Raw genomic sequence first — 24,203 nt, 5'->3', positions numbered from 1 at the left:
CAGACCGGAGGCCTGGCTGTAGTGACCGGCACAGACCGGAGGCCTGGCTGTAGTGACCGGCACAGACCGGAGGCCTGGCTGTAGTGACCGGCACAGACCGGAGGCCTGGCTGTAGTGACCGGCACAGACCGGAGGCCTGGCTGTAGTGACCGGCACAGACCGGAGGCCTGGCTGTAGTGACCGGCACAGACCGGAGGCCTGGCTGTAGTGACCGGCACAGACCGGAGGCCTGGCTGTAGTGACCGGCACAGACCGGAGGCCTGGCTGTAGTGACCGGCACAGACCGGAGGCCTGGCTGTAGTGACCGGCACAGACCGGAGGCCTCGCTGTAGTGGCCGGCACAGACCGGAGGCCTCGCTGTAGTGACCGGCACAGACCGGAGGCCTCGCTGTAGTGACCGGCACAGACCGGAGGCCTCGCTGTAGTGACCGGCACAGACCGGAGGCCTCGCTGTAGTGACCGGCACAGACCGGAGGCCTCGCTGTAGTGACCGGCACAGACCGGAGGCCTCGCTGTAGTGACCGGCACAGACCGGAGGCCTCGCTGTAGTGACCGGCACAGACCGGAGGCCTCGCTGTAGCGTCTAGCCTGATAGATGAGCCTGGCCGCTGCATTCAGAATAGATTGTAGAGGGGAGAGTTTAGTGAGGGGAAGACGGATTAGTAAGGAGTTACAGTAGTCAAGGCAAGAATGAATCAGAGAGACAGTAAGTGTCTTTAGTGTATCTCTGGTGAGGAAAGGGTGTATTCTGGAGATGTTTTTGAGGTGGAGTTGACATGAACGTGCAAGTGATTCAATATGAGGTGTGAAGGAAAGGTCTGCGTCACACATGACCCTGAGGCAGCGGGCCTACTGCCTAGGAGTTATAGTAAGGCCTGAGACTGCAATGGATATATCAGGGACAGATCTGTTAGATGGTGGAAACAGTAGTAGTTCAGTCTTAGAGAGATTTAGTGTCAGATAGAGCGAGGACATGATATTAGAGACAGCAGAGAGACAGTCAGTGGTGTTCTGTATGAGTGCAGGGGTGATGTCACAGGAAGATGTGTATAATTGGGTGTCATCAGCATAAAGATGGGACCTGAAGCCAAATCTGGCGATGGTTTGTCCAATGGGGGCTGTGTAGAGAGAAAAGAGCAGGGGGCCGAGGACCGAGCCCTGAGGAACCCCAACAGCAAGGGAAAGAGGGGAGGAAACAGAGCCCGCAAATGATACACTGAAAGTGCGGTCTGAGAGATAAGAGGAGAACCAGGAGAGCGCAGTGTCCATGAGGCCGACTGAGCGGAGCAGAGTGAGGAGGAGATGATGGTCAACAGTGTCAAAAGCTGCAGAGAGGTCCAGAAGAATAAGAAGAGAGAAGTCACCATTGGATTTAGCCATTAGGAGATCATTGGAGACTTTTGTGAGAGCCGTTTCAGTAGAGTGCAGAGCGCTAACGTGTATGTATTTCACAGTATTATTTTATATGTGTTCTAGGGAAAGGGGGTGTGATTTGAATTTTTTATACTTTATTTATTTTATTTTATTTTTTTTAGTTATTTAAAAAATTTTTTTTTTTTTTTTGCATTTATTAGACACCCTAGGGGTCTGATCACTAATGCAATGCATTACAATGCTAATGCTGTGCAATACATTGCAAAAATCATAATTTCTTTTGTAGGCTGCAAAAGAAAAGCACTGCAGCCGGGGAGCCTTTACAGAGGCGCTGAGGGAGATCCCGTAATGACCCGAATATAAGCCGAGGCGGACTTTTTCAGCACAAAAACTGTGCTAAAAAACTTGGCTTGGTTCAACACACTGCTCCAGACTGGGATCCACAACATAGCCACCAATCAGGAACCCAGCCCGTCCTCTGCAGGACAGCTCATTACAAGGTTTACCCACCAAAGATGACACCACTGACTATCAGTAGCTGGAATATCCAAGGGCTGAACGCCTCAGCCTATAGATCCAAACCAAACGATCCAGGCTTTATAGACAGACTAAAAAATATCGACATCCAAATCCTCCTAGAGACATGGACCCGGGCAGAAGACGAATCCCTAACACCCATGGGCTACAAGGAATTCTCTGTCGCTGCCCGGAAAAGCAAGACTACCAAACTAGGCCGCCACTCAGGAGGCATACTAATATGGTTCAAGGAGGAGCTTAAAGAACATGTGAAAGCCATCAAACGCGGTGACAACCACATGTGGATAAAAATAAGCAACTCCATCCTCAACGGCCAACACGACATCTATCTCTGTGCAGTATACATCCCCCCATCTGAGTCCCCCTACCACCACCCAGACATCTATGAGGTCCTACAAAGGGAATCTGCCCAGTTCCAGTCCCAAGGCAGAGTGCTGATCTGCAGCGACCTAAATGCCAGGACTGGCACAGAGATAGACTACCTGTCCTCTGATGGAAACCTGCACATCCCGGTAGGCGAGGTCCACCACCTGGAGTCTGCACAGAGAAGAAGAAATAGCTATGACAGTCGTCAACAAGAGCGGGAGACAGCTGCTGAACCTGTGCCGGAGTCTGGGACTGTACATAATGAACGGGCGTACCAGAGGGGACACTCAGGGACGCTTCACACTAAACTCCCACGTGGGCAACAGCGTGGTGGACTATGTCATCACAGACCCAGCAGACCGGTCAGACATAGATGCTCTCATAGTCACCCCTGAGACACACCTGTCAGACCACAACCAGATCCTGCTGTACATGAGATCCACTGACAAGCCCCTCACACAGCAGCCCCACCAGATTGGTCTCTACAACCTGCCACCATTCTTTATATGGGCCAGTCACCGGGCCACCGAATACACCAATGCGGCTAACCGACCCGAAATCAAGGAACTGCTCACAAACTTCTATATGAATTCCTACCAGCCAGACCAACAAGGGGTCACCCGAGCAGTGAAGGACTTCAGTAACATCCTACAGACCACGGCAGAACTAGCAGGCCTGAAACAGACAAAGCCCGAGACCGACTAACAAACAGTCTCACAAATGGTTTGACAGCAACTGCAAGGCTCTACGCCGTTCTCTAAGGGCAGCCTCCAACCAGAAACACAGGGACCCCAACAACAGAGAGACGAGTGAAGCCTACAACAATCTATGCAAGCAATACAAGGGCACCCTCAGAGAGAAGAAACAGAGGGACCTCTCCCACAAAATAGAGCAACTAGAGGACTCCCTCCAGGACAGCTCATTCTGGGAGACCTGGCACCACATGGGCACAAAGCCCAAGAAAAACTCTCTCCACATCCAAAATGGCAATATCTGGCTCAACTACTTCAGAGGTCTCTACAAAAACATCCCAGAAGAAGAACTAACTCCAGAACAGCAACAGATAATCACCAAACTGAGGGACATGGAGAAAGTCATCAAAGACTTCCAGAACCCTTTGGACTCACCAATCACCATAAAAGATATACAGGAAAGAATTGTCCTGCTGAAAGGCAAAAAGGCCAGTGGCCCTGACGGCATCCTACCAGAGATGATCAAATACAGCCCTCCAGCAATAGCAGGGTTCATGCCAAACCACCGCACCACAGACCATATCTACACCCTGCACAGCCTCATCAAGACGCACGTCCACAACACCAGAAGAGGCAAGATATTCGCCTGCTTCGTAGACTTTAAGAAGGCGTTCGACTCAGTTTGGCACCCAGGCCTACTCCTAAAACTCCTAGAGAGTGGAATAGGAGGAAGAACGTATGACGTCATCAAGAGCTCCTACACTGGAAACCAGTGCAGTGTGAAGGTGAATGGGAAAAGGACAGCATACTTCCAACAGGCCCGAGGGGTCAGACAAGGCTGTAGTCTGAGCCCAACGCTCTTCAACATCTATATCAATGAACTGGCTACAGCCCTGGAGGCCTCACCAACCCCAGGCCTCGCCCTGAACGACCGTAAGGTGAAGTTCCTGCTATACGCCGACGACCTCCTACTTCTGTCCCCCACCGAGAAAGACCTCCAAGAAAGCCTGTCAGTGCTGGAAAAATTCAGCACCACATGGGCCCTACCCATCAACCAGAAGAAGACCAAAGTCATGGTATTTCAGAAGAAGGGCCACAATAAAGCCTCCACCACCCCACAATTCACACTGAACGGCTCCACACTGGAGAAAACCAACAGCTACACCTACCTGGGGCTGGAGCTCAGCCAATCAGGAAGCTTCAAAGCAGCAATAGAAACCCTGAAAGCAAAAGCCTGCAGAACCTTCTACGCCATCAGAAGACAACTGTACCACCTCAAACCACCGGTGAGGGTCTGGCTGAAGATATTTGACGCTGTCATCTCCCCGATCCTTCTCTATGGCAGCGAGGTTTGGGGCCCAGCCACCTACCCAGACCAGTCAAAGTGGGATTCCAGCCTAACAGAGAACTTCCACCTGGAGTTCTGCAAGTACCTGCTCTATGTCCACCACAACACCTCCAACATGGGATGCCGGGCAGAGCTAGGCAGACTCCCCCTATGGCTCACCATGCAGAAGAGAGCGCTATCATTCTGGACTCACATACAGGGCAGCAGTCCTGGCTCCTACCACCACCAAGCCTGGCTAAGCCACAGATCCCCGAAAAAAACTGATACCCCTAACCAAGCATCAGCCATCTGCCAAGCCAAAACCCCCAACATGCCCTGAACAAGGCTCAAATAAAAGGAGTCATTGAGAGAGACAGAGAGTGGTACATCGAGGAATGGAGAAGCGCAATAAATAACTCCAAGAAACTCACCAATGTGTACCAATCCCTACAAAGGGACTACACCATGGCCACCTACCTGGAGAGAATACGCCACCCCAAGCACAGACAGACCCTGAGCCGATACAGACTGAGCGCCCACAACCTAGAGATAGAGACGGGGCGATACAGGCAGACGTACAAGCCACGGGAGAAGAGACTGTGCCAGCACTGTGACCAGGGGGTCCTAGAAGACGAGACCCACTTCCTGCTACACTGCACCAAATACTCAGCTGTGAGGGCCGTCTACTACCAAAGACTCTCTGCCCACATCCCAGACTGGGAGAAGAGGAAACTCTACATCCTACTGGGAGAAGAAGAGGCCACTGTGGAGATCGCTGCCCAATATGTGTCCAGCTGTCACCAAACAAGAGGAAGATGAGACTCCATGGACTATTATACCCCAAACCACCCGCCCTGCCCCACCCCCACCCCCCCATATAGCGGTCACCAAACAAGAGGAAGATGAGACTCCACGGACTGTTAAATTTATCCCAATACTGCTTTTTCCAATAAAAGGACATTTCCCACCCATACAAGTTGCTGACAGACCGGATTGTTTTTTTCTATTGCAAACCCTTTTGCCTGGAGAGGGGTCTCTGCCGTGCAATTTGTGGGATAATCCCCAGATTTGCTGGTGCTGCTGCAATTATTTCTGTGTGTGTGGCATGTGTATATATAGTGTGGTATGTACTGTGTATATATATGTGTGTGTGTGTGTGGTATGTACTGTGTATATATATGTGTGTGTTTGTGTGGTATGTATTATACATGTGGTATGATTTCCTCACGTCTTGCAGTTTGTTGGACAGTACAAGGTGTTTGTAGACAGCGGTTTCTTGATCTCGCACGTTAGTGACAATTTGAATTTTTGTGCAGTTTTTGCGTGTAATCTCTGTTTGCCGCAATGTTGCATGAAAGTGATTGTATATGAAGCATTAAGTTGTGTTTTTATATCCGGTATGCTGTGCAATCTGAATAAAGTTAGATTCTGGTATCACAGTCACAGTTTGGTAGGTGCAGTATAGCTTTATATGATATTAGTGAATAACAGCACAATCCTGCCTGTCTTCTGTGTTCGTGTTTTTGGGAGTCTGAGCTCTTGTTGTAGTTGATGTTTGCGATACGTATACCGTATTTTTCGGACTATAAGACACACTGGACTATAAGACGCACCTAGGTTTTAGAGGAGGAAAATAGGGAAAAAAAATTTTGAAGCAAAAACTGGTAAAATATTTAATATATGGGAGTTGTAGTTTTGCACAATGACAGGTGACCCTGCAGCTGTACGGGGACGCATAGAGTGTTTTTTTTTTTGCGGGGCCAGAAGTACTTTTTAGTTATACCATTTTGGGGAATATTTATTGCTTAGATCACCTTGTATTGAAAAAAAACCCGGTGGTTTATGATATATGATTTTCTACTTTTATATATATATTCTAGGGACAGGAGGTGATTTAGAACTTTTATTTATTTCATATTTTTATTATATATTTTTAAAGCTTTTTTTTTTTTTTACTATTTTATTCCCCCCCGGGGGCTTGAGCCTGCGGTCACTTGATTGCAAGTCCCATAGACGGCAATACAACTGTATTGCCGTCTATGGGACATTCTGTCTATTAGTATTACGGCTGGTCATAGACCCAGCCGCGATACTAATATATAGCAGTGACAGGCCTGGGAGCCTCATTAGGCACCGGCTGTCACCCGAACAGGTCGGCTCCTGCGATATCGCCGCGCAGGAGCCGGCCTGCAACTTTACAGGTACGGGGCCGGTGGGGACCGGCCCCGGGGGAGAAGGGGCCGCTGATACAGACTGCAGACCCGGCATTCGCTGTACTAGAGAGGCGGATGCCGGCAAGGGATAGACGCCGGGGCCTGAGACATCGCTGTGCTCCTCTGCCCTGCATGAAGCCAGCGGCGGGGGGACGGAGGAGCAGAATAGCATCGCCCCTGCCGCCGCTGGCTTCATGCAGGGGAGAGGAGCGCAGCGATGTCTCAGGCCCCGGCACCTGTAATGGCGTCTATCACTTGCCGGCATCCACCTCTCTATTACAGCGGATGCCAGGCGCCACATTCGGCCTATAAGATGCACCCTTCTTTTCCCCCCAAATTTGGGGGAAAAAAAAGTGTGTCTTATAGTCCGAAAAATACAGTATATAGTGTGTGTGTATATATGTGTGTATGTATATATATATATATATATATATATATATATATATATATATATATATATACAGTGTCTACAGCTTGAGCTTGTTGGGGGAACACCCGCTTCTAATTTAAAGAGAGATAAATAACGAGCTCGGAGGACCCAGAGACGCGCCCGCTCCGATGCTGAATATCTGTATTACAAGTCGTTAGCTTATATAGAGGAATAATGGCGGTATGCTAATTTAGGCACCACAAACTACATCACATAGAAATATGACTTCTCATTGGTCAGAGTACAGAATGGGCGTTTACAGAGGATATATACGTGCATACTGTGAGGGTGTAAACCTAGAGGGCGCTATAGAGCGACCCAAAACAGGGTTAAAAAGGACCCTGACTACACCCATACCTGAGAAAGGGGCTGAGCTCCAGAGGGAGGTCAGACAGCAGGGGGCGCTGCAGGCGGTCTCTCCCGAGAGGACTGGATTCCAGAAAGGACTTGGTTAAGCTCAGTGGGAGCTGAAACCTCCGGAAAGTATCTTGAGCTCAGCGGCGCAGTCAGGGTTGGAGGAGCGCGGTGTTGCCCTGTGTGGGCTCGGCTGTTTGTTGTTTTTCTTCCTGCTATAGCTGAATAAAGCCACTGATTTTGGATTGTGCCACCTGATCTGCTGTTTATTTGACCCCCAGCACCGCCAACACCTCTGTAAATCCAGGAACACCGCTTATTACCCCCAGTTGTCACAATACATAATCCAGGAGTTAACACCTTATTGTCTGTGTCCACCATCTGACTCTGATGAAAGTATTTGCCCAGACCGCTCAGATGGATGGCTTGGCGCTCTCAGACGGGTCTCATATCTTGTGGACATTCTGTGTTTCTTATTGGAGATCGGTCTTGGCTGTTGCTCAGAGTGTTCCAGACAATTGTGTTATCGCCTCGACCATCTTTATCCTCAGTGTGAGAGCAGTAACCTCAAATGTAATGCATCTATATAATATAATAACCAGTCACATGACATGGGGGAGGAAACCTGACTAATTGGGCACAATCTGTCCATTGTCACTTACAGGTGTACTCAGATACAGAGATACTGTATATAGGGGTGATACTGTATATAGGGGTGATACTGTATATAGGGGTGATACTGTATATAGGGGTGATACTGTATATAGGGGTGATACTGTATATAGGGGTGATACTGTATATAGGGGTGATACTGTATATAGGGGTGATACTGTATATAGGGGTGATACTGTATATAGGGGTGATACTGTATATAGGGGTGATACTGTATATAGGGGTGATACTGTATATAGGGGAATAATATCGTACCTGTATGAATCAGGGACCTTCCTCTCTGCACTACTAGATCCTCCAGCTCATCCAGTTTCCTTCTCTTCTCCTCCAGACGTTCCTTCTCCTGAATGACCCAGTAAGGATGGACAAGGACAGGACTGAGATCACCAGAAGAATATTAGACTTCACCTTGGAGATCATCTATCTGCTGAGCGGAGAGGTATCTGTACTACATTTCTATCATGTATCTGCTGAGCGGAGAGGTATCTGTACTACATTTCTATCATCTATCTGCTGAGCGGAGAGGTATCTGTACTACATTTCTATCATCTACAGTCCTATGAAAAAGTTTGGGCCCCCCTATTAATCTTAATCATTTTTAGTTCTAAATATTTTGGTGTTTGCAGCAGCCATTTCAGTTTGATATATCTAATAACTGATGGACACAGTAATATTTCAGGAGTGAAATGAGGTTTATTGTACTAACAGAAAATGTGCAACATGCATTAAACCAAAATTTGACCGGTGCAAAAGTATGGGCACCCTTATCATTTTATTGATTTGAATACTCCTAACTACTTTTTACTGACTTACTGAAGCACAAAATTGGTTTTGTAACCTCAGTGAGCTTTGAACTTCATAGCCAGATGTATCCAATCATGAGAAAAGGTATTTAAGGTGGCCAATTGCAAGTTGTTCTCCTATTTGAATCTCCTCTGAAGAGTGGCATCATGGGCTACTCAAAACAACTCTCAAATGATCTGAAAACAAAGATTGTTCAACATAGTTGTTCAGGGGAAGGATACAAAAAGTTGTCTCAGAGATTTAACCTGTCAGTTTCCACTGTGAGGAACATAGTAAGGAAATGGAAGACCACAGGGACAGTTCTTGTTAAGCCCAGAAGTGGCAGGCCAAGAAAAATATCAGAAAGGCAGAGAAGGAGAATGGTGAGAACAGTGAAGGACAATCCACAGACCACCTCCAAAGAGCTGCAGCATCATCTTGCTGCAGATGGTGTCACTGTGCATCGGTCAACAATACAGCATACTTTGCACAAGGAGAAGCTGTATGGGAGAGTGATGAGAAAGAAGCCGTTTCTGCACGTACGCCACAAATAGAGTTGCCTGAGGTATGCAAAAGCACATTTGGACAAGCCAGCTTCATTTTGGAAGAAGGTCCTGTGGACTGATGAAACAAAGATTGAGTTGTTTGGTCATACAAAAAGGCGTTATGCATGGCGTCCAAAAAAAACAGCATTCCAAGAAAAACACTTGTTACCCACTGTAATATTTGGTGGAGGTTCCATCATGCTTTGGGGCTGTGTGGCCAATGCCGGCACCGGGAATCTTGTTAAAGTTGAGGGTTGCATGGATTCCATTCAGTATCAGCAGATTCTTGAGAATAATGTTCAAGAATCAGTGACGAAGTTGAAGTTACGCCGGAGATGGATATGTCAGCAAGACAATAATCCAAAACACCGCTCCAAATCCTCAGGCATTCATGCAGAGGAACAATTACAATGTTCTGGAATGGCCATCCCAGTCCCCAGACCTGAATATCATTGAACATCTGTGGGATGATTTGAAGCGGGCTGTCCATGCTCGGCGACCATCAAACCTAACTGAACTTGAATTGTTTTGTAAAGAGGAATGGTCCAAAATCCCTTCATCCAGGATCCAGGAACTGATTAAAAGCTACAGGAAGCGACTAGAGGCTGTTATCTTTGCAAAAGGAGGATGTACTAAATATTAATGTCACTTTTCTGTTGAGGTGCCCATACTTTTGCACTGGTCAAATTTTGGTTTATTGCATATTGCACATTTTCTGTTAGTACAATAAACCTCATTTCAATCCTGAAATATTACTGTGTCCATCAGTTATTAGATATATCAAACTGAAATGGCTGCTGCAAACACCAAAATATTTAGAACTAAAAATGATTAAGATTAATAGGGGTGCCCAAACTTTTTCATAGGACTGTATCTGCTGAGCGGAGAGGTATCTGTACTACATTTCTATCATGTATCTGCTGAGCGGAGAGGTATCTGTACTACATTTCTATCATCTATCTGCTGAGCGGAGAGGTATCTGTACTACATTTCTATCATCTATCTGCTGAGCGGAGAGGTATCTGTACTACATTTCTATCATGTATCTGCTGAGCGGAGAGGTATCTGTACTACATTTCTATCATCTATCTGCTGAGCGGAGAGGTATCTGTACTACATTTCTATCATCTCCCTGCTGAGCGGAGAGGTATCTGTACTACATTTCTATCATCTATCTGCTGAGCGGAGAGGTATCTGTACTACATTTCTATCATCTATCTGCTGAGCGGAGAGGTATCTGTACTACATTTCTATCATGTATCTGCTGAGCGGAGAGGTATCTGTACTACATTTCTATCATCTATCTGCTGAGCGGAGAGGTATCTGTACTACATTTCTATCATGTATCTGCTGAGCGGAGAGGTATCTGTACTACATTTCTATCATCTATCTGCTGAGCGGAGAGGTATCTGTACTACATTTCTATCATCTCCCTGCTGAGCGGAGAGGTATCTGTACTACATTTCTATCATCTATCTGCTGAGCGGAGAGGTAACTGTACTACATTTCTATCATCTATCTGCTGAGCGGAGAGGTATCTGTACTAAATTTCTATCATCTATCTGCTGAGCGGAGAGGTAACTGTACTACATTTCTATCATGTATCTGCTGAGCGGAGAGGTATCTGTACTACATTTCTATCATCTATCTGCTGAGCGGAGAGGTATCTGTACTACATTTCTATCATGTATCTGCTGAGCGGAGAGGTATCTGTACTACATTTCTATCATCTATCTGCTGAGCGGAGAGGTATCTGTACTACATTTCTATCATCTATCTGCTGAGCGGAGAGGTAACTGTACTACATTTCTATCATCTATCTGCTGAGCGGAGAGGTATCTGTACTACATTTCTATCATCTATCTGCTGAGCGGAGAGGTATCTGTACTACATTTCTATCATCTATCTGCTGAGCGGAGAGGTAACTGTACTACATTTCTATCATGTATCTGCTGAGCGGAGAGGTATCTGTACTACATTTCTATCATCTATATGCTGAGCGGAGAGGTATCTGTACTACATTTCTATCATCTATCTGCTGAGCGGAGAGGTATCTGTACTACATTTCTATCATGTATCTGCTGAGCGGAGAGGTATCTGTACTAAATTTCTATCATCTATCTGCTGAGCGGAGAGGTAACTGTACTACATTTCTATCATGTATCTGCTGAGCGGAGAGGTATCTGTACTACATTTCTATCATCTATCTGCTGAGCGGAGAGGTATCTGTACTACATTTCTATCATCTATCTGCTGAGCGGAGAGGTAACTGTACTACATTTCTATCATGTATCTGCTGAGCGGAGAGGTATCTGTACTACATTTCTATCATGTATCTGCTGAGCGGAGAGGTAACTGTACTACATTTCTATCATGTATCTGCTGAGCGGAGAGGTATCTGTACTAAATTTCTATCATCTATCTGCTGAGCGGAGAGGTAACTGTACTACATTTCTATCATGTATCTGCTGAGCGGAGAGGTATCTGTACTACATTTCTATCATCTATCTGCTGAGCGGAGAGGTATCTGTACTACATTTCTATCATGTATCTGCTGAGCGGAGAGGTATCTGTACTACATTTCTATCATCTATCTGCTGAGCGGAGAGGTATCTGTACTACATTTCTATCATCTATCTGCTGAGCGGAGAGGTAACTGTACTACATTTCTATCATCTATCTGCTGAGCGGAGAGGTATCTGTACTACATTTCTATCATCTATCTGCTGAGCGGAGAGGTATCTGTACTACATTTCTATCATCTATCTGCTGAGCGGAGAGGTAACTGTACTACATTTCTATCATGTATCTGCTGAGCGGAGAGGTATCTGTACTACATTTCTATCATCTATATGCTGAGCGGAGAGGTATCTGTACTACATTTCTATCATCTATCTGCTGAGCGGAGAGGTATCTGTACTACATTTCTATCATGTATCTGCTGAGCGGAGAGGTATCTGTACTACATTTCTATCATCTATCTGCTGAGCGGAGAGGTATCTGTACTACATTTCTATCATCTATCTGCTGAGCGGAGAGGTATCTGTACTACATTTCTATCATGTATCTGCTGAGCGGAGAGGTATCTGTACTACATTTCTATCATCTATCTGCTGAGCGGAGAGGTATCTGTACTACATTTCTATCATCTATCTGCTGAGCGGAGAGGTATCTGTACTACATTTCTATCATCTATCTGCTGAGCGGAGAGGTAACTGTACTACATTTCTATCATCTATCTGCTGAGCGGAGAGGTAACTGTACTACATTTCTATCATCTATCTGCTGAGCGGAGAGGTAACTGTACTACATTTCTATCATCTCTCTGCTGAGCGGAGAGGTATCTGTACTACATTTCTATCATCTATCTGCTGAGCGGAGAGGTATCTGTACTACATTTCTATCATGTATCTGCTGAGCGGAGAGGTATCTGTACTACATTTCTATCATCTATCTGCTGAGCGGAGAGGTATCTGTACTACATTTCTATCATCTCCCTGCTGAGCGGAGAGGTATCTGTACTACATTTCTATCATGTATCTGCTGAGCGGAGAGGTATCTGTACTACATTTCTATCATGTATCTGCTGAGCGGAGAGGTATCTGTACTACATTTCTATCATCTATCTGCTGAGCGGAGAGGTATCTGTACTACATTTCTATCATCTATCTGCTGAGCGGAGAGGTAACTGTACTACATTTCTATCATCTATCTGCTGAGCGGAGAGGTATCTGTACTAAATTTCTATCATCTATCTGCTGAGCGGAGAGGTAACTGTACTACATTTCTATCATGTATCTGCTGAGCGGAGAGGTATCTGTACTACATTTCTATCATCTATCTGCTGAGCGGAGAGGTATCTGTACTACATTTCTATCATGTATCTGCTGAGCGGAGAGGTATCTGTACTACATTTCTATCATCTCTCTGCTGAGCGGAGAGGTATCTGTACTACATTTCTATCATCTATCTGCTGAGCGGAGAGGTATCTGTACTACATTTCTATCATCTATCTGCTGAGCGGAGAGGTATCTATACTACATTTCTATCATCTCCCTGCTGAGCGGAGAGGTATCTGTACTACATTTCTATCATCTATCTGCTGAGCGGAGAGGTATCTGTACTACATTTCTATCATCTATCTGCTGAGCGGAGAGGTATCTGTACTACATTTCTATCATCTCCCTGCTGAGCGGAGAGGTATCTGTACTACATTTCTATCATCTATCTGCTGAGCGGAGAGGTATCTGTACTACATTTCTATCATGTATCTGCTGAGCGGAGAGGTATCTGTACTACATTTCTATCATCTATCTGCTGAGCGGAGAGGTATCTGTACTACATTTCTATCATCTCTCTGCTGAGCGGAGAGGTATCTGTACTACATTTCTATCATCTATCTGCTGAGCGGAGAGGTATCTGTACTACATTTCTATCATGTATCTGCTGAGCGGAGAGGTATCTGTACTACATTTCTATCATGTATCTGCTGAGCGTAGAGGTATCTGTACTACATTTCTATCATCTATCTGCTGAGCGGAGAGGTATCTGTACTACATTTCTATCATCTATCTGCTGAGCGGAGAGGTATCTGTACTACATTTCTATCATCTCCCTGCTGAGCGGAGAGGTATCTGTACTACATTTCTATCATCTATCTGCTGAGCGGAGAGGTATCTGTACTACATTTCTATCATCTCTCTGCTGAGCGGAGAGGTATCTGTACTACATTTCTATCATCTATCTGCTGAGCGGAGAGGTATCTGTACTACATTTCTATCATCTATCTGCTGAGCGGAGAGGTATCTGTACTACATTTCTATCATCTATATGCTGAGCGGAGAGGTATCTGTACTACATTTCTATCATCTATCTGCTGAGCGGAGAGGTATCTGTACTACATTTCTATCATCTATCTGCTGAGCGGAGAGGTATCTGTACTACATTTCTATCATCTATCTGCTGAGCGGAGAGGTATCTGTACTACATTTCTATCATCTATCTGCTGAGCGGAGAGGTATCTGTACTACATTTCTATCATGTATCTGCTGAGCGGAGAGGTATCTGTACTACATTTCTATCATGTATCTGCTGAGCGGAGAGGTAACTGTACTACATTTCCATCCTGTATCTGCTGAGCGGAGAGGTATCTGTACTACATTTCTATCATCTATCTGCTGAGCGGAGAGGTATCTGTACTACATTTCTATCATCTATCTGCTGAGCGGAGAGGTATCTGTACTACATTTCTATCATCTATCTGCTGAGCGGAGAGGTATCTGTACTACATTTCTATCATCTATCTGCTGAGCGGAGAGGTATCTGTACTACATTTCTATCATCTCCCTGCTGAGCGGAGAGGTATCTGTACTACATTTCTATCATGTATCTGCTGAGCGGAGAGGTATCTGTACTACATTTCTATCATCTATCTGCTGAGCGGAGAGGTATCTGTACTACATTTCTATCATCTATCTGCTGAGCGGAGAGGTATCTGTACTACATTTCTATCATCTATCTGCTGAGCGGACAGGTAACTGTACTACATTTCTATCATCTATCTGCTGAGCGGAGAGGTATCTGTACTACATTTCTATCATCTATCTGCTGAGCGGAGAGGTATCTGTACTACATTTCTATCATCTATCTGCTGAGCGGAGAGGTATCTGTACTACATTTCTATCATGTATCTGCTGAGCGGAGAGGTATCTGTACTACATTTCTATCATCTATCTGCTGAGCGGAGAGGTATCTGTACTACATTTCTATCATCTATCTGCTGAGCGGAGAGGTATCTGTACTACATTTCTATCATCTCCCTGCTGAGCGGAGAGGTATCTGTACTACATTTCTATCATCTATCTGCTGAGCGGAGAGGTATCTGTACTACATTTCTATCATCTCCCTGCTGAGCGGAGAGGTATCTGTACTACATTTCTATCATCTATCTGCTGAGCGGAGAGGTATCTGTACTACATTTCTATCATGTATCTGCTGAGCGGAGAGGTATCTGTACTACATTTCTATCATCTATCTGCTGAGCGGAGAGGTAACTGTACTACATTTCTATCATCTCCCTGCTGAGCGGAGAGGTATCTGTACTACATTTCTATCATGTATCTGCTGAGCGGAGAGGTAACTGTAGTACATTTCTATCATGTATCTGCTGAGCGGAGAGGTAACTGTACTACATTTCTATCATCTATCTGCTGAGCGGAGAGGTATCTGTACTACATTTCTATCATCTATCTGCTGAGCGGAGAGGTATCTGTACTACATTTCTATCATGTATCTGCTGAGCGGAGAGGTAACTGTAGTACATTTCTATCATCTATCTGCTGAGCGGAGAGGTATCTGTACTACATTTCTATCATCTATCTGCTGAGCGGAGAGGTAACTCTACTACATTTCTATCATGTATCTGCTGAGCGGAGAGGTATCTGTACTACATTTCTATCATCTATCTGCTGAGCGGAGAGGTATCTGTACTACATTTCTATCATGTATCTGCTGAGCGGAGAGGTATCTGTACTACATTTCTATCATCTATCTGCTGAGCGGAGAGGTATCTGTACTACATTTCTATCATCTATCTGCTGAGCGGAGAGGTATCTGTACTACATTTCTATCATCTATCTGCTGAGCGGAGAGGTATCTGTACTACATTTCTATCATCTATCTGCTGAGCGGAGAGGTATCTGTACTACATTTCTATCATCTATCTGCTGAGCGGAGAGGTATCTGTACTACATTTCTATCATCTATCTGCTGAGCGGAGAGGTAACTGTACTACATTTCTATCATCTATCTGCTGAGCGGAGAGGTAACTGTACTACATTTCTATCATGTATCTGCTGAGCGGAGAGGTATCTGTACTACATTTCTATCATCTATCTGCTGAGCGGAGAGGTATCTGTACTACATTTCTATCATCTATCTGCTGAGCGGAGAGGTATCTGTACTACATTTCTATCATCTATCTGCTGAGCGGAGAGGTAACTGTACTACATTTCTATCATGTATCTGCTGAGCGGAGAGGTATCTGTACTACATTTCTATCATCTATCTGCTGAGCGGAGAGGTATCTGTACTACATTTCTATCATCTATCTGCTGAGCGGAGAGGTATCTGTACTACATTTCTATCATCTCCCTGCTGAGCGGAGAGGTATCTGTACTACATTTCTATCATCTATCTGCTGAGCGGAGAGGTAACTGTACTACATTTCTATCATCTATCTGCTGAGCGGAGAGGTATCTGTACTACATTTCTATCATCTATCTGCTGAGCGGAGAGGTATCTGTACTACATTTCTATCATCTCCCTGCTGAGCGGAGAGGTATCTGTACTACATTTCTATCATCTATCTGCTGAGCGGAGAGGTATCTGTACTACATTTCTATCATGTATCTGCTGAGCGGAGAGGTATCTGTACTACATTTCTATCATCTCCCTGCTGAGCGGAGAGGTATCTGTACTACATTTCTATCATCTCCCTGCTGAGCGGAGAGGTATCTGTACTACATTTCTATCATCTATCTGCTGAGCGGAGAGGTATCTGTACTACATTTCTATCATCTCCCTGCTGAGCGGAGAGGTATCTGTACTACATTTCTATCATCTATCTGCTGAGCGGAGAGGTAACTGTACTACATTTCTATCATCTATCTGCTGAGCGGAGAGGTATCTGTACTACATTTCTATCATCTCCCTGCTGAGCGGAGAGGTATCTGTACTACATTTCTATCATCTATCTGCTGAGCGGAGAGGTATCTGTACTACATTTCTATCATCTATCTGCTGAGCGGAGAGGTAACTGTACTACATTTCTATCATCTATCTGCTGAGCGGAGAGGTATCTGTACTACATTTCTATCATCTATCTGCTGAGCGGAGAGGTAACTCTACTACATTTCTATCATATATCTGCTGAGCGGAGAGGTATCTGTACTACATTTCTATCATCTATCTGCTGAGCGGAGAGGTATCTGTACTACATTTCTATCATCTCTCTGCTGAGCGGAGAGGTATCTGTACTACATTTCTATCATCTATCTGCTGAGCGGAGAGGTATCTGTACTACATTTCTATCATCTATCTGCTGAGCGGAGAGGTATCTGTACTACATTTCTATCATGTATCTGCTGAGCGGAGAGGTATCTGTACTACATTTCTATCATCTATCTGCTGAGCGGAGAGGTATCTGTACTACATTTCTATCATCTATCTGCTGAGCGGAGAGGTATCTGTACTACATTTCTATCATCTATCTGCTGAGCGGAGAGGTATCTGTACTACATTTCTATCATCTATCTGCTGAGCGGAGAGGTATCTGTACTACATTTCTATCATGTATCTGCTGAGCGGACAGGTATCTGTACTACATTTCTATCATCTATCTGCTGAGCGGAGAGGTATCTGTACTACATTTCTATCATCTCTCTGCTGAGCGGAGAGGTATCTGTACTACATTTCTATCATCTATCTGCTGAGCGGAGAGGTATCTGTACTACATTTCTATCATGTATCTGCTGAGCGGAGAGGTATCTGTACTACATTTCTATCATGTATCTGCTGAGCGGAGAGGTATCTGTACTACATTTCTATCATCTATCTGCTGAGCGGAGAGGTATCTGTACTACATTTCTATCATCTCCCTGCTGAGCGGAGAGGTATCTGTACTACATTTCTATCATCTATCTGCTGAGCGGAGAGGTATCTGTACTACATTTCTATCATCTATCTGCTGAGCGGAGAGGTATCTGTACTACATTTCTATCATGTATCTGCTGAGCGGAGAGGTATCTGTACTACATTTCTATCATGTATCTGCTGAGCGGAGAGGTATCTGTACTACATTTCTATCATGTATCTGCTGAGCGGAGAGGTATCTGTACTACATTTCTATCATCTATCTGCTGAGCGGAGAGGTATCTGTACTACATTTCTATCATCTATCTGCTGAGCGGAGAGGTATCTGTACTACATTTCTATCATCTATCTGCTGAGCGGAGAGGTATCTGTACTACATTTCTATCATCTATCTGCTGAGCGGAGAGGTATCTGTACTACATTTCTATCATCTATCTGCTGAGCGGAGAGGTATCTGTACTACATTTCTATCATCTATCTGCTGAGCGGAGAGGTATCTGTACTACATTTCTATCATCTATCTGCTGAGCGGAGAGGTATCTGTACTACATTTCTATCATCTATCTGCTGAGCGGAGAGGTATCTGTACTACATTTCTATCATCTATCTGCTGAGCGGAGAGGTATCTGTACTACATTTCTATCATGTATCTGCTGAGCGGAGAGGTATCTGTACTACATTTCTATCATCTATCTGCTGAGCGGAGAGGTATCTGTACTACATTTCTATCATCTATCTGCTGAGCGGAGAGGTATCTGTACTACATTTCTATCATCTCCCTGCTGAGCGGAGAGGTATCTGTACTACATTTCTATCATCTATCTGCTGAGCGGAGAGGTATCTGTACTACATTTCTATCATCTATCTGCTGAGCGGAGAGGTATCTGTACTACATTTCTATCATCTATCTGCTGAGCGGAGAGGTATCTGTACTACATTTCTATCATCTATCTGCTGAGCGGAGAGGTATCTGTACTACATTTCTATCATCTATCTGCTGAGCGGAGAGGTAACTGTACTACATTTCTATCATCTATCTGCTGAGCGGAGAGGTATCTGTACTACATTTCTATCATCTATCTGCTGAGCGGAGAGGTAACTGTACTACATTTCTATCATCTATCTGCTGAGCGGAGAGGTATCTGTACTACATTTCTATCATGTATCTGCTGAGCGGAGAGGTATCTGTACTACATTTCTATCATCTATCTGCTGAGCGGAGAGGTATCTGTACTACATTTCTATCATCTATCTGCTGAGCGGAGAGGTATCTGTACTACATTTCTATCATCTCCTGCTGAGCGGAGAGGTATCTGTACTACATTTCTATCATCTATCTGCTGAGCGGAGAGTTATCTGTACTACATTTCTATCATCTATCTGCTGAGCGGAGAGGTATCTGTACTACATTTCTATCATCTATCTGCTGAGCGGAGAGGTATCTGTACTACATTTCTATCATCTATCTGCTGAGCGGAGAGGTATCTGTACTACATTTCTATCATCTATCTGCTGAGCGGAGAGGTAACTGTACTACATTTCTATCATCTATCTGCTGAGCGGAGAGGTATCTGTACTACATTTCCATCATGTATCTGCTGAGCGGAGAGGTATCTGTACTACATTTCTATCATCTATCTGCTGAGCGGAGAGGTAACTGTACTACATTTCTATCATCTATCTGCTGAGCGGAGAGGTATCTGTACTACATTTCTATCATCTCCCTGCTGAGCGGAGAGGTATCTGTACTACATTTCCATCATGTATCTGCTGAGCGGAGAGGTATCTGTACTACATTTCTATCATCTATCTGCTGAGCGGAGAGGTATCTGTACTACATTTCTATCATCTATCTGCTGAGCGGAGAGGTATCTGTACTACATTTCTATCATCTCCCTGCTGAGCGGAGAGGTATCTGTACTACATTTCTATCATCTATCTGCTGAGCGGAGAGGTATCTGTACTACATTTCTATCATCTATCTGCTGAGCGGAGAGGTATCTGTACTACATTTCTATCATCTCCCTGCTGAGCGGAGAGGTATCTGTACTACATTTCTATCATCTATCTGCTGAGCGGAGAGGTATCTGTACTACATTTCCATCATGTATCTGCTGAGCGGAGAGGTAACTGTACTACATTTCTATCATGTATCTGCTGAGCGGAGAGGTATCTGTACTACATTTCTATCATGTATCTGCTGAGCGGAGAGGTATCTGTACTACATTTCTATCATCTATCTGCTGAGCGGAGAGGTAACTGTACTACATTTCTATCATCTATCTGCTGAGCGGAGAGGTATCTGTACTACATTTCCATCATGTATCTGCTGAGCGGAGAGGTATCTGTACTACATTTCTATCATCTATCTGCTGAGCGGAGAGGTAACTGTACTACATTTCTATCATCTATCTGCTGAGCGGAGAGGTATCTGTACTACATTTCTATCATCTCCCTGCTGAGCGGAGAGGTATCTGTACTACATTTCCATCATGTATCTGCTGAGCGGAGAGGTATCTGTACTACATTTCTATCATCTATCTGCTGAGCGGAGAGGTATCTGTACTACATTTCTATCATCTATCTGCTGAGCGGAGAGGTAACTGTACTACATTTCTATCATCTATCTGCTGAGCGGAGAGGTATCTGTACTACATTTCTATCATCTATCTGCTGAGCGGAGAGGTATCTGTACTACATTTCTATCATCTATCTGCTGAGCGGAGAGGTATCTGTACTACATTTCTATCATGTATCTGCTGAGCGGAGAGGTATCTGTACTACATTTCTATCATGTATCTGCTGAGCGGAGAGGTATCTGTACTACATTTCTATCATCTCCCTGCTGAGCGGAGAGGTATCTGTACTACATTTCTATCATCTATCTGCTGAGCGGAGAGGTATCTGTACTACATTTCTATCATCTATCTGCTGAGCGGAGAGGTATCTGTACTACATTTCTATCATCTATCTGCTGAGCGGAGAGGTATCTGTACTACATTTCTATCATGTATCTGCTGAGCGGAGAGGTATCTGTACTACATTTCTATCATGTATCTGCTGAGCGGAGAGGTATCTGTACTACATTTCTATCATCTATCTGCTGAGCGGAGAGGTAACTGTACTACATTTCTATCATCTATCTGCTGAGCGGAGAGGTATCTGTACTACATTTCCATCATGTATCTGCTGAGCGGAGAGGTATCTGTACTACATTTCTATCATCTATCTGCTGAGCGGAGAGGTAACTGTACTACATTTCTATCATCTATCTGCTGAGCGGAGAGGTATCTGTACTACATTTCTATCATCTCCTGCTGAGCGAGAGGTATCTGTACTACATTTCCATCATGTATCTGCTGAGCGGAGAGGTATCTGTACTACATTTCTATCATCTATCTGCTGAGCGGAGAGGTATCTGTACTACATTTCTATCATCTATCTGCTGAGCGGAGAGGTATCTGTACTACATTTCTATCATCTATCTGCTGAGCGGAGAGGTATCTGTACTACATTTCTATCATCTATCTGCTGAGCGGAGAGGTAACTGTACTACATTTCTATCATCTATCTGCTGAGCGGAGAGGTATCTGTACTACATTTCTATCATCTATCTGCTGAGCGGAGAGGTATCTGTACTACATTTCTATCATCTATCTGCTGAGCGGAGAGGTATCTGTACTACATTTCTATCATGTATCTGCTGAGCGGAGAGGTATCTGTACTACATTTCTATCATGTATCTGCTGAGCGGAGAGGTATCTGTACTACATTTCTATCATCTCCCTGCTGAGCGGAGAGGTATCTGTACTACATTTCTATCATCTATCTGCTGAGCGGAGAGGTATCTGTACTACATTTCTATCATCTATCTGCTGAGCGGAGAGGTATCTGTACTACATTTCTATCATCTATCTGCTGAGCGGAGAGGTATCTGTACTACATTTCTATCATGTATCTGCTGAGCGGAGAGGTATCTGTACTACATTTCTATCATGTATCTGCTGAGCGGAGAGGTATCTGTACTACATTTCTATCATCTCCCTGCTGAGCGGAGAGGTATCTGTACTACATTTCTATCATCTATCTGCTGAGCGGAGAGGTATCTGTACTACATTTCTATCATCTATCTGCTGAGCGGAGAGGTATCTGTACTACATTTCTATCATCTCCCTGCTGAGCGGAGAGGTATCTGTACTACATTTCTATCATCTATCTGCTGAGCGGAGAGGTATCTGTACTACATTTCTATCATGTATCTGCTGAGCGGAGAGGTAACTGTACTACATTTCTATCATGTATCTGCTGAGCGGAGAGGTATCTGTACTACATTTCTATCATCTATCTGCTGAGCGGAGAGGTATCTGTACTACATTTCTATCATCTCCCTGCTGAGCGGAGAGGTAACTGTACTACATTTCTATCATCTATCTGCTGAGCGGAGAGGTATCTGTACTACATTTCTATCATCTATCTGCTGAGCGGAGAGGTATCTGTACTACATTTCTATCATCTATCTGCTGAGCGGAGAGGTATCTGTACTACATTTCTATCATCTATCTGCTGAGCGGAGAGGTATCTGTACTACATTTCTATCATCTATCTGCTGAGCGGAGAGGTATCTGTACTACATTTCTATCATCTCCCTGCTGAGCGGAGAGGTATCTGTACTACATTTCTATCATCTATATGCTGAGCGGAGAGGTATCTGTACTACATTTCTATCATCTATCTGCTGAGCGGAGAGGTATCTGTACTACATTTCTATCATCTCCTGCTGAGCGGAGAGGTATCTGTACTACATTTCTATCATCTCCCTGCTGAGCGGAGAGGTATCTGTACTACATTTCTATCATCTATCTGCTGAGCGGAGAGGTATCTGTACTACATTTCTATCATCTATCTGCTGAGCGGAGAGGTATCTGTACTACATTTCTATCATCTATCTGCTGAGCGGAGAGGTATCTGTACTACATTTCTATCATCTATCTGCTGAGCGGAGAGGTATCTGTACTACATTTCTATCATCTATCTGCTGAGCGGAGAGGTATCTATACTACATTTCTATCATCTATCTGCTGAGCGGAGAGGTATCTGTACTACATTTCTATCATCTATCTGCTGAGCGGAGAGGTATCTGTACTACATTTCTATCATGTATCTGCTGAGCGGAGAGGTATCTGTACTACATTTCTATCATCTATCTGCTGAGCGGAGAGGTATCTGTACTACATTTCTATCATGTATCTGCTGAGCGGAGAGGTATCTGTACTACATTTCTATCATCTATTGTCTCTCCATACACAGGAATACTCACTGGTGAAGAAGACATCGGGGGACTGTGGGGCCCTCAGCAGCCGGGACCCCATCACAGAGCCAGGAGGAGGAGGGAGCAGGAGCCGGGGCCCCATCACAGAGCCAGGAGGAGGAGGGAGCAGGAGCCGGGGCCCCATCACAGAGCCAGGAGGAGGAGGGAGCAGGAGCCGGGGCCCCATCACAGAGCCAGGAGGAGGAGGGAGCAGGAGCCGGGGCCCCATCACAGAGCCAGGAGGAGGAGGGAGCAGGAGCCGGGGCCCCATCACAGCCCCTCCCCCTCTCTCCCTGATACATGAGCAGAAGATTCTAGAACTCACCAACAAGATGCTGGAGCTGCTGACTGGAGAGGTGACACTGCTGGGAATGCTGGGAAATTCTCCAGTAACAGCACTGGAGGGGGAGGGGTGATGACTGTATCATTGTGTTGTCAGGTTCCTATAAGGTGTCAGGATGTCGCTGTCTATTTCTCCATGGAGGAGTGGGAGTATTTAGAAGGACACGAGGATCGGTACAAGGAGGAGATGATGGAGGACCCCCGGCCCCCCCGGACATCACATGGTAAGAGGAGATATATATATTATATACAGACCCCCGGCCCCCCCGGACATCACATGGTAAGAGGAGATATATATATATTATATACAGACCCCCGGCCCCCCCCCCCCCCGGACATCACATGGTAAGAGGAGATATATATATATTATATACAGAACCCCCGGCCCCCCGGACATCACATGGTAAGAGGAGATATATATATTATATACAGACCCCCGGCCCCCCCGGACATCACATGGTAAGAGGAGATATATATATTATATACAGACCCCCGGCCCCCCCGGACATCACATGGTAAGAGGAGATATATATATTATATACAGACCCCCGGCCCCCCCCGGACATCACATGGTAAGAGGAGATATATATATTATATACAGACCCCCG

The 24,203-nt window shown here is 45.0% G+C and overlaps 1 long non-coding RNA gene across 1 annotated transcript in view; it reads left to right on the top strand.

Moving 5' to 3' along the window:
- LOC142188923 (uncharacterized) overlaps positions 1-23,813 on the top strand; it is a 31,355-nt gene extending 7,542 nt beyond the window's left edge. The window contains exons 2-4 of the long non-coding RNA XR_012713182.1: positions 8,297-8,404; positions 23,253-23,609; positions 23,693-23,813. This is a non-coding gene — a long non-coding RNA (uncharacterized LOC142188923). The remainder of the gene's footprint in view (positions 1-8,296; positions 8,405-23,252; positions 23,610-23,692) is intronic.
- Positions 23,814-24,203: the final 390 nt, after the last annotated feature.

This window comes from Leptodactylus fuscus, unplaced genomic scaffold, assembly GCF_031893055.1.
Source record: "Leptodactylus fuscus isolate aLepFus1 unplaced genomic scaffold, aLepFus1.hap2 HAP2_SCAFFOLD_861, whole genome shotgun sequence".
NCBI lineage: Eukaryota > Metazoa > Chordata > Amphibia > Anura > Leptodactylidae > Leptodactylus > Leptodactylus fuscus.
The sequence above is the reverse complement of the archived record's forward strand: the minus strand, read 5'-3'. Positions and strand labels throughout refer to the sequence as shown.